At 39.4% G+C, this 18347-nt stretch overlaps 1 long non-coding RNA gene and 7 other non-coding genes across 9 annotated transcripts; all 8 read left to right on the top strand.

The window, feature by feature from the left end:
• Window positions 1–1768: 1768 nt before the first annotated feature.
• LOC142138568 (uncharacterized) lies at window positions 1769–6734 on the top strand. Of its 2 annotated transcripts, XR_012688059.1 has the most exons (8): window positions 1769–1906; window positions 2161–2210; window positions 3137–3203; window positions 4649–4695; window positions 5533–5584; window positions 5977–6004; window positions 6453–6473; window positions 6642–6734. It is a non-coding gene; the product is annotated as an uncharacterized LOC142138568 (long non-coding RNA). The 2 variants fall into 2 exon arrangements; XR_012688058.1 differs by having other exon boundaries at window positions 5977–6734.
• LOC142141846 (small nucleolar RNA SNORA16B/SNORA16A family) lies at window positions 1944–2083 on the top strand. Its single transcript, XR_012688882.1, has one exon. It is a non-coding gene; the product is annotated as a small nucleolar RNA SNORA16B/SNORA16A family (small nucleolar RNA).
• Window positions 2267–2406, top strand: LOC142141845 (small nucleolar RNA SNORA16B/SNORA16A family). The gene has a single exon (XR_012688881.1). It is a non-coding gene; the product is annotated as a small nucleolar RNA SNORA16B/SNORA16A family (small nucleolar RNA).
• LOC142141868 (small nucleolar RNA SNORA44) lies at window positions 4445–4577 on the top strand. The gene has a single exon (XR_012688902.1). It is a non-coding gene; the product is annotated as a small nucleolar RNA SNORA44 (small nucleolar RNA).
• LOC142141890 (small nucleolar RNA SNORD99) lies at window positions 5117–5188 on the top strand. Its single transcript, XR_012688922.1, has one exon. It is a non-coding gene; the product is annotated as a small nucleolar RNA SNORD99 (small nucleolar RNA).
• On the top strand, window positions 5816–5888 carry LOC142141889 (small nucleolar RNA SNORD65). Its single transcript, XR_012688921.1, has one exon. It is a non-coding gene; the product is annotated as a small nucleolar RNA SNORD65 (small nucleolar RNA).
• On the top strand, window positions 6102–6172 carry LOC142141853 (small nucleolar RNA SNORD49). Its single transcript, XR_012688888.1, has one exon. It is a non-coding gene; the product is annotated as a small nucleolar RNA SNORD49 (small nucleolar RNA).
• On the top strand, window positions 6506–6579 carry LOC142141891 (small nucleolar RNA SNORD99). The gene has a single exon (XR_012688923.1). It is a non-coding gene; the product is annotated as a small nucleolar RNA SNORD99 (small nucleolar RNA).
• Window positions 6735–18347: the final 11613 nt, after the last annotated feature.

The following is an 18347-nucleotide window of genomic DNA, read 5'->3' as shown; positions in this document are numbered from 1 at the left end:
TAGATGTATTTGTGACACTGTATCAGGTGCTCCACCCTTATCCCTCTGATCTATCTGTTTGGTGTTTCATTAGAGAATACCCTAAATAAATTTATTTAAAAATATATCTTTATTCTCCTGACACTAGCAGTCATAATAGACTGTGAATGGCTTCCTGCTGATTCTGTTGACTTCCAAAAATGGCAAGCTCTCGTAAATGATGTTATGGGCAATGAACGCTACATTTACAAGGTTAGAAATGCCAGTCATAAATATTGTCAGATATGGTTTTGCTGATACAACTCCAAGTATAAAATACATTCTGGAAACAAGTAGGTTTGTGTGCCTCCTGACTAGTATATCCACAGGCTTCTCTTTCTGGGTCCCTGGCTAGCATTGTCCTACACATCTATTTGTTTTTGTGTTGTCCTGAACTATGTTATTAAATGTACACAAATGTTTTATACGCTTTGTTAGTTTATCCACTGACGTAGCTATATATGTTTCAAATCTCTGGGGTGTATTTAAGAAAGCACGGTAGTGCACCATCGTGCACTTACCGTGGAAATCAGCTCCCGATGTGCCCTCCGCAAATTTATTAAAAGTGCATCGCAGCAGATATCATGGATATCTGCTGCTTTGCACTTCTGATCGTTTTTGTGAGCAGTCACCATTCAACAGAATGGTGACTGCTCCTGGCCGCAATCTAACAAATGTTTTTTTCGGGAACTTGTGTTAATGTACGCCAGCACATCATCCGAAATGCTGCTAAAACTGTTGTTCTTGGTTATGTCCAGCTCTGCTCCGGAGAGCAGAGCTGGACAGCGCATGGGCAGGGAGTGATCTTGTGATCCCTCCCTGTCACAGCCTCAAGCTCTCCGGACGGCACATGCGCAGTTGCATGAAGAACTGAAGATACACTGAAGAGGAGGAGATCCGGAGACAGTGCGACCGGAGAGGCAGTGGTGAGTATGGTTTTTTTTTATCACAGAAACAGCAGTTTTTTGGAACTGCTGTTTCTGTGGTCCATTTTTCATAAATTTGAGAAATACATCAATCCTTATCCATGCGATAAGGATTGATAAGTATTTCTCGTTTTGCCCGATAAATGATAAATGTGCCCCTCTGTATTGGAACAATTGCTATTATGCCAGCCCATTCAACAGTAATTGTTTATATCCCATAGTTAAACATTTAAGGGACTTGTTATGGTATTTTTAACCTAGATCACAAATATATAATTTCATTAGATTAGCAAATGCATGTTAGTATAACACATGTTAGTTCTTTTTGTTTGTTTTATAAAATTCTTCCCTAAAAAAACACGCTTTAAAAAAATAGCTGCCATCCTATCTTTATTTGAAAGTGTAATCAGTAGACGGTTATATGGTGGTATGCAGTACCACCACTTCTCCTACTGCCTTCATTGTAAAACAATCAAATGCCATTGATTTATATTTTCCATACTGCCACTAATACTATGTCCTACTGTTTTGAATAATTTTGCAATAATAATAATCTGGTCTAAACTAATCAACTAATTTTCAATATCTGTTAATTAACTAATTCACATCAGGTTGTTAAAAGTATGTGGAAAACGCTATTAACAAAAAGTCAGGTATGCATGTAAGCATCTGACAATGATGCCGTATGAACATCATTTCCCTTCACAGACTGGTTTCTTTCATTAAAATACATTGCAGTACCCATCATACATTGCGCCGCCCCGCCCTTTCGATTCTCTACCAATCAGAACGGTAGCTTCTACTACAAAAGCAGCAGCATGTTAGTTCTTCATTCTTTTCCGCATTGCGCTCAGTGATAGCTATGGCGGAGATACAATCTACAGCCATCCGTGACTACGGTGCTTTGTTCGTACCAGGTGGTCTCACGAAACATGTACAGACGTCCCCGTGGACCTGATGAGGTAAATATCGATGTCTTTTTTCTGTCGCCTGCTCAACCAAGGCCCTGATCGAAGCCGGGTTAGAGGATTGTGTAACTAACTCGGTCAAACAGAGGCCGACATAAAGTCTTTCTTCTGACGGTCGCTGCTCCGGCTTTTACGTGCTGGAGATCGGCAACATTGAAGGGGAATACAGTCACTGATAAGGATCAACCGTATGATAAAATATTTGCATTTGTTCGTGTTTGTAACTTACCGTCTTTATTTTTTTGCAGGTCTCATCTGCCAATAGAACGCGCTGCGTTATCCTCATGCACCGGTAATGGTGAGTCCTCATGTAGAACTATTGCACGTACGATGAACTTGCTGATCGGTGTCCCAGGTGGCTCAAATCCAAGCTGTGATGGCATTTCCTGATTGCTGTTGTGGTTATTAGCGAGCCTAGAGAAATGCTTCCTTGACGGTCGCTGTTTAGGTTCATAAATGTACCAAATCGGCAACATTATCGGGGAGTTACATGTGAAGTATAGGCCAGGTCTACCCTTATGTCTTGACTTAAGCTGAGAACCCTGGTTATGTAAATAAATGTGTTCGCTGTGTGTAAGTCTTCTAATGACTGTCACACTGTCTCATTGTATGACTTGTCAGGGACTTGATGATGGCGATAAAATTTAATAATTGCACTACCACGTTAGTAAAATGTATTTTTAAGTTGCCACTCCTAGTCTCCAGCTAAGGGACTGTTGTATGCAGTGCTCTCTGGATTCTGCTGTAATGCAGGACTGACGATTCAACCTACCTTGTTAAAGTGCCCCCTACTTATTTTTTTGGGCTAGGGATATAAGAATTGCTGGCAAAAATTGCTTTCAACATCTGCCAGGGCTCTGGCATTGTAGTGGAACCTTGTAAATATTTTATTAAATGGTAAAGCAGAATTAAAATTTGTTTTAATCCACGCCTTCTCATGATTTGGTTTAATAGCTTGAATTTGGCTGCAAAGCAACAATGTAGTTGTATATCAAGTTCTCCCAACGTCATAGTTAAATGATCTTTCAACATGCATTTACATAGTATACTTATCTCTGGTAATCTGGCATTTTAGATGTTGTGGCTTCAAATTGGGTTGCTGAAGCATATGTTTTGACTATAGCATTAACTTAAATATTTTGAGTTCATTTGTAGCCTGTGTGTGGAATTAGTCTTCTGCTTAGTTTAACATTTTTTTTTTATTTTTTTTCCCATCTTGACTAGGCGCCTGACATCAAGCAAGCTTGTGGCCCTATCATCATAATCTATTTATATAGCGCCACTGATCCAGGTAAATGTTAAGCTTAAAGTGTATTTTAGTTCAGAACACAATTGCTAGTTCACATATCTGCATTTGGTATGTATTTTTTGTATAGTCAACTGAATATTAATGGATGACAAATGCAGTTTCTGGTGATAAAAATTGAATGCACTATGCTGCTAGATACTATGGGGCACATTTATCAATATTAACAAAGTAAAAAATAGTTTTCAATCCTTATCGCAAGGATAAGGATTGAACTATTTCTCTCATTTATGTACAACCCTGCACAGAAACAGCAGTTCCGAAAAACTGCTGTTTCTGTGATGTAAAAAATCATACTTACCCCCCTTTTCGGAAGTGCTGTCTCCGGGTCTTCTCTTCATTCTTCAATTGTGCATGTCCAGTTCCAAGAACTGGACATGCGCACAAAGATCCCCTCTGTCTCTGCAACTATTGTTGCAGAGAGAGAGAGAGCTGTGATTGACAGGGAGGGATCACATGATCCCTCCACACATGCGCTGTTCAGCTCTGCTCTTCGGAGCAGAGCTGACAGCACTGAGATTTCTCATTTATGATAATGTACTCCAGCTGGCGTACATTATCAAGACAAGTTCCTGAAAAAAACTATTTTTCGGAACTTAGATTGCAAAAGGGAGCAGTCACCATACTATTGAATGGTGACTGCTCCCCGAAACAAAGCAGAATGCAAAGCAGCAGGTATCCACGATATCTGCTGCGATGCATTTTTAATAAATATACGGGGGACACATCGGGGCATGAATTGTATGTTAAGTGCACGTTAGTGCACCATCACACTTTGTTAAATATACCCCTATAATCGGACACATAGCATTGTCCCTAGTAAACTGCATGAAAGTAGTGAGGGGGGAGGTATTAGGGAGGGATGAAAATCCAGGTAGACAGGTAGTGCTTATCCTGCATTATTTAATTTAGAAATCTATATTTAAATGCATCGTTTAGTAATTTAATTGGAATGAGATTTGTGAAATGCTTATGTATTTCTCACTGATTCATAGCTCAATCACTTGCTAACTTGGGATGGGACTTAAATGTTAAAGGATTCTTGGTTACTGGACTAACTATTGGTTATATCTGAAGACTGCTTAAAACTACTGTTAAAGTTAATATAGGCTCTAAATTACAATTGGTTAAGGGGTTTAGAAATAGACTTGTAAAGTTGGCTTGCTTTAATATGCACTCTACTTGTTTGCTTAACTACAACTCAAACTGCTGAAGTTTTCTTGTCATAGCATGTAAACCGAGGGCTGCAGCTAGCCTCATAGCGGCAGGTTCTCCAATCGCATGCAAGAAAAACTGAGGGGCTTTGACAGCTTGGGTTTTCTATAGTGTCCATAGTTGTCACTCAACCCTCTCACAAAATGCTTGTTTGGTCAATGGGTAAGCTGAACTTCAAGGTTTCTGCATGTCTAATGGGTATCTCTATTTCACAGATCAAGTCATTTCTGAAGATGGATCCAAAGCATTTTTGGCACATATGGTAAGGATTTAATTTATCTGTATGGTTCTTTACTTAAACCGAAGTTGAAGAAACTTTATTTTTGGTTATGTGGATTGAGCAGAATAATGCAATCATGTCCCGATGCCATTGATAAACAATATCAAAACATGAACACTATACTCAAACCTATATTTCAAACTAGAGTAATGAACCCATAACTGTAAACCTGCTTGACAGGCTATGTGAAGGTGGTGTGGAACTGTGGCAGCCATCATTTAGTTATGCAATGGTGCATCCCACTCTAGATTTTTTTTTTTTTTTCTCTTTTCTACCATTTCCCTCTAGATGTAACTTTGATTTACTGCATGTTTAGTTATCGGGCTTTGTTTGCTTACAGTTAACTCTGCTAGTGCATGACTCTATTCTTCAGAAGAACATTACTCCTGAAATTGGAAAGTGCGCTGGTCAATGATGAATCTATATTGAGGAGACTGTTGGATGACTCCTTGCGGATATGGGACTGAGCCCAGCAACTACTGTTAAAATAAAGTAGTATTGCAAGCATGTTGATAGGGGAGCCATTGTTAAAGTTACAGGTCAACTTTTTAAGAGCTTGACCTGTAACTTGCACATAATGGAAGCATATATTCATACAGTACTAGTTGAATTAAATCTAGCTTCTTGAATATTAAAGTGCATCAGTGAGGTCCATGTATCGTAACTGTTGTATACTGACGTTGTTCCAAAATGAATGCCTTGGTTTAATGGATTAACTTCAAATGTTTCCAATCATGGAAATTTTTAAATTGGTAATTTGTAATATCTACATCCAAAGGCACCAAGTGTTTCTAATAAATCTGACTTTTAATCTTTCAGGTCAACATCTGGAACAACTAGTCTTAAAAATAAAAAACACAACAAAAAAAAGGTAAATCTTTGGACACTGTCTTCTGTCTTTAGTTATTGACATTTACTTTATAGTGGAAACAAATCTGTAAGGAAAGATGCATGTATTGTACCAATGATATCTTGTAGAAAACTAGCCAATGTTTAAATCTCAGAATGGCAGAAATAAGGTGAGGGGGTGCACGTTTGAGGTTGTGGTCAAGTAATGGCTTTAGACCCAAACAGGACATTAATCTGCAGCTGTAAAGGATGTAGATGATGAAGCAGAACCAAAAATAGCTGGAATTACCGGCTGAATTTCCTTGTTGAGGACAGGTTTTCTGACTACATCCAAGTTTATACTGTTTGTTTTTTTTTGTTTTTTTAATGGCATAGTCTAGACTGATTCTTAACTTTTTGTTTGGTCTCTTCTAGGGACAGATTGATGGCTGTGTTCATACAAGTAAGTCTAGTACTTGGGTTAAGACACAAGGGGCATCTGCTGTACAGTACATATCTCTGCTTTGTTGCAAAAGTTGGTGTTAATCCTTTAAAGACTGTAATATGATGAGACTCTGGAATAGGAAGTGCCGTCAGAAACGATAACTGATGATAAATTTCCACTCTGACTTGCAGTCTCTAATATTTTTGACTGTGCCAGAAAGTTAAAAACAAATCAATAGCCTTATCTGGGATCTATAAGGTCCTTATACTTTCAATATACCAAAGGTGGTCTGCACATGAGGGGAGCAATTGCTGGTTTGACATGTAAAAATACCTTTATTGAATAACTGGAGTGTTAATACAGGAGCTGCAATTCATAAGACAGCAAGTGTTTAGTGACTTTTTTTTTTAATGTTGGGAAAGCTGCTGCCTTTATAATGACTCTGATCTTTATTTTCTCCCAATAGCCATAAAGTGCCAGTAGAGAGGTGAGTAAGGAGCAAATTAGAGAAGTGACTAATCTGGTCAGTGATGAGCTTCTAACACTTGTGGACAGTTTGAATGAGAGATGCGGATATGGGACTGAGACCAGCTTGCTTTAATACCATGAAACTAGCTTTAGTCTTAAATATTTATATTTGTGTTTTTTGTTTTAGGAGTGGACTTCCAGATCACTGATCAAGATGCAAAGAATACTCAATGTTTTCTCTTGTATAAAAGCTCAAAAATAAAACTGATTAAATATGAAATTGCATCTTGTACAACATTTAATGTAAAAGGGATATCCTCTGTTATTGTACACAATAAACAGTCTAAAGATTTGCTAATCTGCATGCTATGGACTAGCCTAAAGAGATGTCTGCTGTTAACTTGCATGTTTCCCTAGTGCTGCCATTACACTATGCCCACAAGATATTGTAGTGACAATCAACTATCAGCAGTCACTATTAGACTCACAGGTGATATCATCATCATCACCATTTATTTATATAGCGCCACTGATTCCGCAGCGCTGTACAGAGAACTCATTCACATATGTCCCTGCCCCATTGGAGCTTACAGTCTAAATTCCCTAATATAGACACACACTCAGACAGACAGAGAGGGAGACAGACAGGTAGAGACTAGGGTCAATTTTGATAGCAGCCAATTAACCTACTAGTATGTCTTTGGCGTGTGGGAGGAAACCGGAGCACCCGGAGGAAACCCACGCAAACACAGGGAGAACATACAAACTCCACACAGATAAGGCCATGGTCGGGAATTGAACTCATGACCCCAGTGCTGTGAGGCAGAAGTGCTACCACTACGCCACAGTGCTGCCCCTCTCCCATATCTGGGAGGAAATGGAGGGTTTGAGGTGGAGGATGCAAATTGAACTGTAAATGGGATCTCAGGATGCATGATTACTATTAACTTTAATTGTTAATGTTGTAGACCTACATGGGAGAGTTCTGTAAATAATCTTGGTGGGGGGATCAATTGCTGACAATGTGGTGCTTTGCACCATGCACATTTCAGGCAATTGCAGTAAAAATCTTATTCTTTACACAAAAATGAGCAGAGACTTTGGAGATGGACACCCTGAAGTATCAGACATTCCGGAGACACTGTTGCTAATTGAATTCCCCATTATGGCAGTTGTAATGAATGGTGAACCATGAGCAAGTTTTGTTGGCACATAAAATCAGGTTATGATATGGTGGGCTTTATCGCTCCATTGAGAGGTTGGGTTTTGTCAGTAGTCAGTTTCTCCTGTGTCCTGCTCAAATTATCCTCTCCCAAGAAATTGCTTTAACTATAATCTGTCAAACTGCACTTGGTGCATCTAAGACTCGAAAGTTACAGTAATGGGCCTCACAAAATTTGAGTACTCAACCATGCACTCTTCTATAAGTTACAGATCTAACTAGATCTCTTCCTGACAGGAATGTGATGCCATATTTACTGTACAAGGTCAATTGAAGTGCTGGACTTGCATCTGTGATTGTGACTGTCATCTCATAGGTGTACTCTGTCCAGAATCTTAAATTGTGTATATTTCGGGAGGTATGCTTTAAAAGCATAATTGCAGGGTCTACAATTGGGTGGCTAAGTGGTTAGCACTTCTGCCTTACAGCACTGGGGTCATGAGTTCAAGTCCTGACCATGTCATTATCTGTGAGGGAGTTTCCTCTGGGTGCTCTGGTTTCCTCCCACATACATACTGGTAGGTTAATTAGTTGCTAAAAATTGACCTTAGTGTGTGTTGGGGAATTTAGACTGTAAGCCCCAATGGGGCAGGGACTGATGTGAATGAATTCTCTACTGCAGAAATAGTGGTGCTATATAAATAGATGGTGATGATGCACTTGGTAACCACTGTTTGCATGGTCATATTTGCTCTCCATAAGCTGGTAACAAAGAATACAACCATGCTTCATTACACTTCTGAAAGATGCTTCAGGTAATTACAATGTAGTCACTGGGTGTCAAGTTTCTCTCCCTTATTTGCACGTGGCTCTTCAAGCCAGGTACAGTCTAGCCAGTAATCCTTTTAGAGGAAAGGTGCGCCTGCTGCAAGCTCTACCTGTAGCCTCGTTATTTGTGCATTTTAGTGGTATCAGAACAAGGCTGTTAGCAGTGTAGCTGCAAGGAGGACAGGATCGTGACTGTAAACGGCATAAAGGATTCCAGACCTAGACAACCTGTTGCTCACATGTTGTGAGGGAACTACAGAGTTGCCAGCACTCTAAAACCAAACAGCATAAGTTCATCTGTTGTGAGGAACACATATAACAGAAAATAAAGTGTTTTAAGTGCTTCTGTTAACTCCCACTGTAATCACACCTTATTAAAAGAGTAATAACTTAAATTATCAAGCATGATGTGTCAATGTATTTTTTTTCATTTCATGCTTAAAACATCCAATGAAGAAATGTACAAAAAAAAATATATACATTCAAATAGTGTGATACTACCAAAACAAAAATATTCATATGTAATATATGCAACAATAAAATACATGTTATATTCCAGAAGGTGAGATATGGCTATCCTTGCCAGGGGGGTGAAAGAGGTGTTGCTGCTCTAACCAGAATTTACATCTTTGATTTGGTGTAATCATCTAGCATGCATTCACCCTGGGGATGATGCAAAAACTTTTGTTTGCCACTGGATTAGGGGTATTTTGTACATCTATTACTGGATTTCTAAAATGTCCATATATGCTGTTTTTATGTGAGTGCGTTACATTGATCATAAAATTCCCATTTTGTGAACATGTTACTCTAGATTCTTTTTTTTCCCCCCATGTATACTGTATATTGTGAAAGAGTTGTGTTCCATATGAAGTCTTTTACATCAAATGGGCCCAAGATCTATATTTAAGGGCTGATTATATTCTGATTCTGGTGAGTTTGCTGTCATTAGCAGAGCCGTATCTCAGCTTCTGGAGTATAAAGTTATTCACATGTATTTTATTGATTCATATATCACACATGAATATTGTTTGGTTTAATGGTACCACACTATTTGAAATTTTATATATATATATATATATATATATATATATATATATATATACATACACATACACATACACACATACACACAAGTTAACCCGTGCATGATACTCATGCATTCTAGTCAAATCAAGCTACTTAAGGTCTTAAAAAGGGTCCTGTCATGCATTTGGGCCTAGCCCAGGCCTCTTCAGGGGAAGATCGTTACTTCCCGACGCAAGCGCCCTTTTTAATGTGTGTTCATGAGGTAAAATTACCTCACGAAAATGAGTTTCAGCCCTCAACTCGTAAAATTTAGCCTTTACTACCCCTCCCATGGGGGGAAGGGGAGATGATGGAAGTTAACTGACTTCACTATTCTAATTTTTTTGTCAAATAATGTCAGTATACCAAATTTCAGGTCAATTGGATGAGCCCTTTCTGAGAAAATAGTTTTTTTACACACACACTAACACACACCGCTAGGCTTTTACTTTTATAATACATAATGCTAAGAATTAAGTAGGTCAGTGTATAACTCCGCCCAGCAGGTGGCGCTGCAGCTTGTTTTTTTTCCACACACAGACTAACGCACGCCACTAGGCTTATATATATTAGATATTCTCTATCTTCATTGGATGTTTTAAGTGTTAAATAAGAAAAGAATTAAGACATCAAGCTAGATCATTTAAATATTTACTGTAATAAGGTGTTACTACACAGGCTGTGGCAGGGGTCACCAGAAGCATTTATATCACTATTTTCTGTTATACAGATACAGTATGTTCTGACAATAGCAGGGTATCTACACTTTTGCAGATCTAGATAATGTTTTAAAAAAGTAATTGGGTGTATTGGCAACACCAATGAATATCGGGTCAAGAAAATACATGGCTAAATAAAATGCATCACAAACGGTTTAAACAATAAACACAGTAATAGTTCAGGACAATATGAGGTGGATGCTCTTTTGACAATTTTTTGCATCTTTAATTAAAAGGCTTAATACAATGTCAAACTTAAAAAAGTTTGTATACCATGGTTGGATGTATATTTGGATGGCAGTAGATGCCTTTTCATAGTGTTAGCAGATCATTAATGCCTAGGTCCAAATGTGGTATTCTCAATTTAAAGGTGTATATAATGGTTTTTTTTCTGATTTATTTCACCCACGAGAGTTCTCTTGCAATCCTAAATAAGAACTATCAAGAGTTATTGAGTGATTGAGAATAATTGAATACAGCTACTTTTGATTCTGACAGCTGTTGTGATCCACAGTGCAAATCCATTATATACTTTTTATAAGTTGTGCTAAATTTATCTCATGGTGCCCAACCCTTCTGCCTACCTGCAGACCTGTCATGTAATTGTTATTACATCACTGTACTACTATGCAATTGGTATGTATGGTATCTCCAAATAGTAAAAACAATAATGCATGCTGTGATGATGCTATTGCAGCCATAGCTATAGGGTTATCTGATCAGTCATGAAAATCCAGGCAGATGCCATATGCACATACTGAATTGTTTCTTTCACTGAATGTTTTTTTCCCCCCTTAATGCTTGCATAGTAAAGCTCTTTGCTTCTTTAAATGGTTAAGTTGTATTAAATACAATATATGTTCACTATTTCTGAGATAGTCTTATTAATGACACACACACTTTCTCTTATTACCCTACTTTCCTTCTCACCTTATCAAAAGGTCTGCATTAAAGTGCGATGAACCGTTTAAAGGGAGAAAACAGTTGTTTTCTCTATTAAATGGCCATTGCAAGATGTATGAAGGGCTCAAGGCAGGAAAAACCAATTAACGTTTGTCTTCGCAGTACCCATAGATTTATTGGTTTAAAAGCTTTGCATTGCGCAGCAAAGTAATACCATTTCAAGATGGAGTTACCTCTTCAAAGGGGATCCTGCTGAAGCCTCTCTGGCTTTGCAGAATCCCTTACACCGGAAGTGCTATGCGCATAGCACATAGTCCTTTCACTGGCACTGCTGTTGCTGAACAGGAAAAAAAAAACCGCACCAGAGGAGTCACTTCGCTTGGGCTACCTGAGTAGCCTCTGCAAGGTGTATTTCAGCGGTGATTAAATATGCAAGATGTATGCTTAGAGGCACTGTATTATGTTGATGCATAGACCCCCAAATAACTACACTAAGGTCTGTATCAATGCTATATAGAAAATCCACAATCTCATATATAAATCTAAAATAATATTTACACAACAATGTTATAACATCTCCAATAGCAATCTTACACACAGTACATATGGTATAACAACAGTTTATAGACTTTTCTCTGTAAATAATGTAGCTTGGTTGTGAATTGTAGCAGCATAGTATAGTAGATTAGTTTAGCATAGAGTTTAATAGTCAAATAGTTTACTAGCCTAATATTCTAGAAACTTCACTGCATTCTCTGTCATGGGTTTGTGTAGTCAGTGAGAGCAACAAAAAACAATGGGGTATATTTATTACAGAACCGTATTAGGATGTCTAATATTCTGCATGCATCCATTGTGTCGAAATTTACAACATTATTATTACTAGAGATGGGCGGGCACGGTTCCCAGAGAACCGAACCCACCCGAACTTTGCCTATCCGAGAGCCGAGCCGAGCAGGCTCGGTACTCTCCCGCCCGCTCGGATTCCAAATCGAGGCCGAACGTCATTGTGACGTCGCCGGGACTCGGTTCTCGCGATATTTGAAATCCATAAATACCCGCCTCCACAGCAATCCATCGCCATTTGACAGAGGAACAGAGCAGGGTGTAGTCACAGGCTGATTAGAGCAGGGACAGAGAATATACCTTATTCTTCATCCAATTCTGATAACAATTGAAGGAGAGGAGGATAGAGGAGTCTTTTTTTAAAAAAATATTTGGCACTACAAGTGCTTTGGGGTGTCCCCCATTCTTTTGCATTAATATTTCTGGCTGTCAAAAGTCCTGTTTGTCAGCTGTCTAAAAAAATAATATTTAGCACTCCCAAGGGCTTTTGGGGTGTCCCCCCATTCTTTTGCATTAATATTTCTGGCTGTCAAAAGTCCTGTTTGTCAGCAGTCTAAAAAAATAATATTTAGCACTCCAAGTGCTTTTGGGGTGTCCCCCATTCTTTTGCATTAATATTTCTGGCTGTCAAAAGTCCTGTTTGTCAGCAGTCTAAAAAAATAATATTTAGCACTCCAAGTGCTTTTGGGGTGTCCCCCATTCTTTTGCATTAATATTTCTGGCTGTCAAAAGTCCTGTTTGTCAGCAGTCTAAAAAAATAATATTTAGCACTCCAAGTGCTTTTGGGGTGTCCCCCATTCTTTTGCATTAATTTTTCTGGCTGTCAAAAGTCATTTGTCAGCAGTATCTAAAACAATTTGTAGCACTACAAGTGCTTTGGGCTCATAATGGATTCAAAGCAGTCCACATATGAGCAGAATCAGCAACCAGTCCTGATGGTAGTGTTCCCAGTACGTCATCTGGGAAAGGATGTCAAACTACACGGTCTTTTGAAATCAGTCAAAAAAACACACCCCCCCAAAAAATTGACAGTGTTGAAGCGAAAAAGTTAAGTGCCGATTAAAAAAAAAATTACCAACATGCCATTCTATACACGCAGTTGCAAAGAGAGAATGAGGCCTTCACCTTTGTCTATTAGTGGCAGATCAAAAAATGTTACCGAGCCTACAAGTGGTGCACAACTACTGTTACGCGTCAAAGCCGAGATGCAAGATAACAGTAAGGCATTAGAGGATAATGTTTGCTCTGAATCACAAATGACACCAATCCCTGTGGAGAGTCCATCCAACAGTGGGATGTCTAATCGTGAGCATTCTGTTAGTGTACCCATAAAGAGGGACCCTTTCAGCAGTTCTGCTGATGTGTGCCTGAACAGCCCGAGTGATACACAAAGTGAGGATGCCACTTTGGAAATAGAAGAGGATGAGGGGGAGATTTGTGTAGGCGACGAGGGCACTAATGATGATGTTGATGATTATGATGCAGATAGATACCAAATTGCCTTTCTTAATTTCTATTTATATTCTAGACTCTATAACGGCTGAATAGTTTCCTATTTTACTCCTAGTGGAGAGGGGGTCTGATGCAGACAGATACCAAACTACCTTGGTCCATTTATTCTTACATTCTAATTCTACAGTCTATGCAGGCTGCTTTTTTTTCTATTCAACTACAAGTGGAGGGCGGGAGGGGGCATAGATAGCCACCAAACTACCTTGGTCCATTTATTTTTACTTTCTAATTCTACAGTCTATGCAGGCTGCTTTTTTTCTATTCAACTACAAGTGGAGGGTGTAATATACACCCAAAGACGATGGCTACATTGCCAATAATCAAAGATGGAGGGGGAAGACAACCAGGTTTGTCTGTATAATTTGCAGGCAAGTGTTAAAATTAAGGATGGCCTACCAGGGATTAAACTGTTTTTTCATCATTTATTAGCTTTAGAATTACCTCACTTATCCAAGAAACTGGTGGAGCACTAAATTAGGTTATTTTAGACCAAAAAAATTGTATTTTTTCAAAAATAGCAAACCAAAACCAAAACACGACGGTAATCCAGATCCAGATCCAAAACCAAAACACGGGGGTCAGCGAGCATCTCTAATTATTACATATATTATGTACATTACTGTCTAAAATCATTGCAGTCATTTATTATAGATATCTTCTGGTTTGCTTTACTAACAAACCATGATTTAGATATACTAACATCTTTTTAAACTTGGAATCCTGAGCTAAACCCTATGAATCTCATTCTGAGTGGGGCATACACCCGTTTGCTTAGCGTATAATTTTCAAATTTGTATTGCTCAAAAAAGTGCAGTACAGTGAGGGCATGTTCGTGCAATTGTGAACTGAGACAGACTTGCACGGTGACATATATATACCGTATATGTATATGTATATATATATATATATATATATATATATATATATATATATATACAAAAGTATTTGGCCACACTTGCTAATTATTGATATGAGGTGTTTCAATCAGACCCGTTGCCAGAGGTGTATAAAATCAAGAAATCAAGCCCCTAGCCATGCAGTCTCCATTTGCAAACATTTGTGATACAAAATGGGGCATTCTGAAGAGCTCAGTGACTTCAAGCGTGGTAATGTGATAGGATGCCACCTTTGCAATAAGACAGGCGTGTGAAGATAGGGCTTGGCAAATCACAATGTTTGGCCCCGCCCCCTAAACATACATAATCGGTCACAATGACGCGTGATTCGCATCATAAGCCCCGTTACCGCCATTTAATGAATAAAGTGTGTCCAGGACACAGGAGTTTGCTCTGCTCTCCCAGGAGGACTCCCAGAAATTTGGGTGTCCGGGAGAGTAGACAACTATGATAGCATCCTCCAGATGTGGATCCAATGAGTCCCCCATCATTGTAATTATTTAGAACAAACTCTTCTTTGCTCCTAACCAAATACAAACAAAGCAGGTTTTTGAAGTCTGGGAGAGTTTTATCAACACTTTAAAGCCTCCCATAAAGGAGCAGATATTTAAGTGCTTCCAATCCACAATTGGTGTGAGATTCACATTTATATTACCTTTTGAATATCATATTCTATGGGAAGTTGTCTTTTTGAGCTACTCATGCCTCAGTCTTACGTCTGAGACTCCTCAAATATCATGTCTTGCAAGCTCTTGAGTCAAAATATGATTTACAACAGATCATTGTATACCTAGTGATGATGTTGCAAAGTATTGTTGTTCTCATGAAAACTTTTTCCTGTTCACTCCTAACGTTGCTCATATATCTTATGTCTGAAATGTCAAATACCTTTCAATGCTATTTGTAAACATGATAAATGTATACCACAAATGTATTGTTGATTTGTTTCGATACAGGAAAATGTTCATATTGAGGAAATTCATTATTGAATGCCATACAGGTCTTTATTCTCTTTATATGATTATCCTGGGCAACTTGATCCAAAGAGATCATTTTTTGCTTTTGCTGTCTGGCCTGGGTTCAGTGGCTTTCCATCCATTCCTATTTTCATGTGCTTTACTACTAAAATTTGCACCCTCTGTGGTATATATCCTGTGACTACTGCCCAGAGATGATGTGGGGTAGTCTATTGTGCACTCCATTGGGTGCATGGGGTGATTCACAGGGTAACTGGTGTTATACTGAGTGCCAATCCAGATAAATATCGTTAATACTCTGTTGTATTACAAACTTCTTTAGTGCACAGTCAATGGAGCGTGGAAAGCATGGCAAGGGGTGTCTCCATTATTCAGAGGTGCTCCGCCTGTCCAGCAATGGAACAATTGAACGTTGACCTCAAGATATATGCTAAAATGCTCTGGAATAGGGTTAATTCAGTGCTCCCCAGGCTAATACACCCAGATCAAGTCGGGTTTGTCCCGGGCAGAGAGGACGCGGATAATACTAGGCGGGTCATAGACCTCATCCAACATATTAATGATAACAAACAACCCTCTCTTCTCATGTCACTTGATGCGGAAAAGGCATTTGACCGCGTTGGATGGCCCTTCATGATGCAAGCATTAACTACGTATGGCTTTCAAGACCGCTTTCTCAAGGGGGTGTCGGCCCTGTACCATAATCCTTCGATCTCTGTCCAGGTGAACGGAAGCCCCTCACTAACTTTCACTATCCGAAACTGAACCCGACAAGGATGCTCACTCTCTCCCCTTCTATTTGCCTTAGTGATAGAACCTCTAGCTAAGAGAATTTGTATAAACCCTAATATAACTGGGATACAGCTGCCCTCCAGTACTCACAAGATAGCCCTCTATGCGGACGATATTCTCCTTACCTTAACTAACCCTTTAACTACTCTTCCCAACCTATTTCAAGAACTCAAAATTTATTCCACAATATCAAATTTTAAGATAAATACAACTAAAACAGACATCCTAGACTTCCATATTCCCACTAAGCTAAAGCAACTCCTAGAATTAAATTTCCCCTTTCACTGGAACTCTGACCACATAAGATACTTGGGGATAGCTCTCACCAGAACGGTGGAAAATATCTACCAAGCTAACTGCCCCCTCATAGCTTGTATAAAAAAAGACCTACAAACATGGGATAAACTCATGATATCTTGGGTTGGACGGATTACGTCAGTGAAAATGAACTTGCTCCCAAGATTATTATATCTTTTTCACACTCCCCGTCAGGGTCCCCCCTTCAGTTTTGAAAATGTTACAAACCCTTATAATGCGGTTCATATGGTCAAACAAGAGACCCAGGATTTCTGCTTGCATTTTACAGCGCTCTCCCACGGTAGGTGGTCTCGGCATTCCTAATTTACGCAACTACTACTACGCTGCGTGGCTGGCCCAGTGTGTTCAATGGCATTCCCCCCCTTGTACTAGGATATGGGTGGACATAGAATCTGACATATTGGGTGGCTCACCGATTTGCTCTGTCCTTTGGCTCCCAGTCGCACAGCGCCCAGCTCCTGCTCGAACCCACCCAGTCTTGGCCCTATCCAATTTGGTCTAGATGCAACCGTTTAGTATCCCTTTCTCCAGCCCCCTCGATTGTGATACCCTTGTGGTCCAATCCTGCCTTTAAGCCCGGATTGTCTCGCTCCATGTATACAAAATGGGCAGGTAAGGGCAAACTACTGTTACTCAATCATACAACTAAGATGTAATATTTCCACAATTCTCAGAGCTGGTAGAGCAGTGTTGTTTTGTACCGGGGCAGTTTCACCAATATCTTCAGGTTAGACACTACCATCAAACGGTTAAGGCCCAACTCTCTTCCAGACCACTCACTACATTTGAGAATCTGCGTCTTTTGGGCCCCTCCTCCAAAGGTCTTATATCCATTCTATATAACCTATATAGTATACCTTACTCCCCGCTACTCCGTCTGTTAAGGATCGCTTTCAGACGCAGTGGGAGGCGGACCTGGGGAGCGAGCTAGATGAGGAAGAGTGGTCGGATATCTATGAATCCACAGCTCATTGCTCCATAAATGTTCATAGCAAAGAAAATGCTAATAAGCTATTACATAGGTGGTACTATGTCCCCTCGAGACTACAAAAAATGTCCGCAGACCAGTGCTGGCTGCTGGAGAAACTGTGGACAAACGGGAACATTTATGCACATATGGTGGGACTGTCCCAGTATCCGCCCTTATTGGACAGCAGTCCTTTCGCTTGCTTTAACAATTTTAGATACTCACATCCCACCTGACCCCAAGCATATATTGCTACCGCTGCCCCTCCCAGACCTCACCAAATCTGTTCACAAACTCCTTAGACACATTGTCAGTGCTGCCACATGTCAGTTAGCGGGCTCTTGGAAAAACACACCACCAACAGGATCTGGCACACTTACCAGATGGAACACATCACTAGCATACTGAGGAGCTCCTCCGTTTCCTTCTACAAAGTCTGGTCCTCATGGGCCTTATATCATAACCAGTCTCCACTCCAGTTTTAGTGGAATCTGAATATGGAATGGTATTTAAACAAGTTTATCTCTCTCCTATCTGATGCGTGAACCCTTAACCCCCCTGCCCCCCTTCTCCTTAGTCCCTACATTTTCCACCTCTCATTGATTAACCCCCCCTTCCCCCCATACCCTATAGTTCTGTAATGTTCAAACAACATTTTTTCAGTTTTGGATAAACACATAACTATCTTTTGAATATAAGAGAATTATGAGAGTGTTTATGCGTCCTGCTGTATGTAAACACGTGTTATCTGTTGCTGATTAAACTCTCGAGATTTTGTAATGGTTTTTACTGGTAAAGGATGTTTCTAATAAAAAGTTTATAAAAAAAAAATGCTCCCATCCTGAGTGTCAGTTCCATATTAACAACATTATAAGGCCTGCTGTCTATGCAAATGCAAAGTTCAT

This window comes from Mixophyes fleayi, chromosome 2, assembly GCF_038048845.1.
Source record: "Mixophyes fleayi isolate aMixFle1 chromosome 2, aMixFle1.hap1, whole genome shotgun sequence".
NCBI classification, from domain to species: Eukaryota; Metazoa; Chordata; class Amphibia; order Anura; family Limnodynastidae; genus Mixophyes; species Mixophyes fleayi.
Note: the sequence above shows the minus strand (reverse complement) of the source record. Positions and strands in the feature narration are given on the sequence as shown.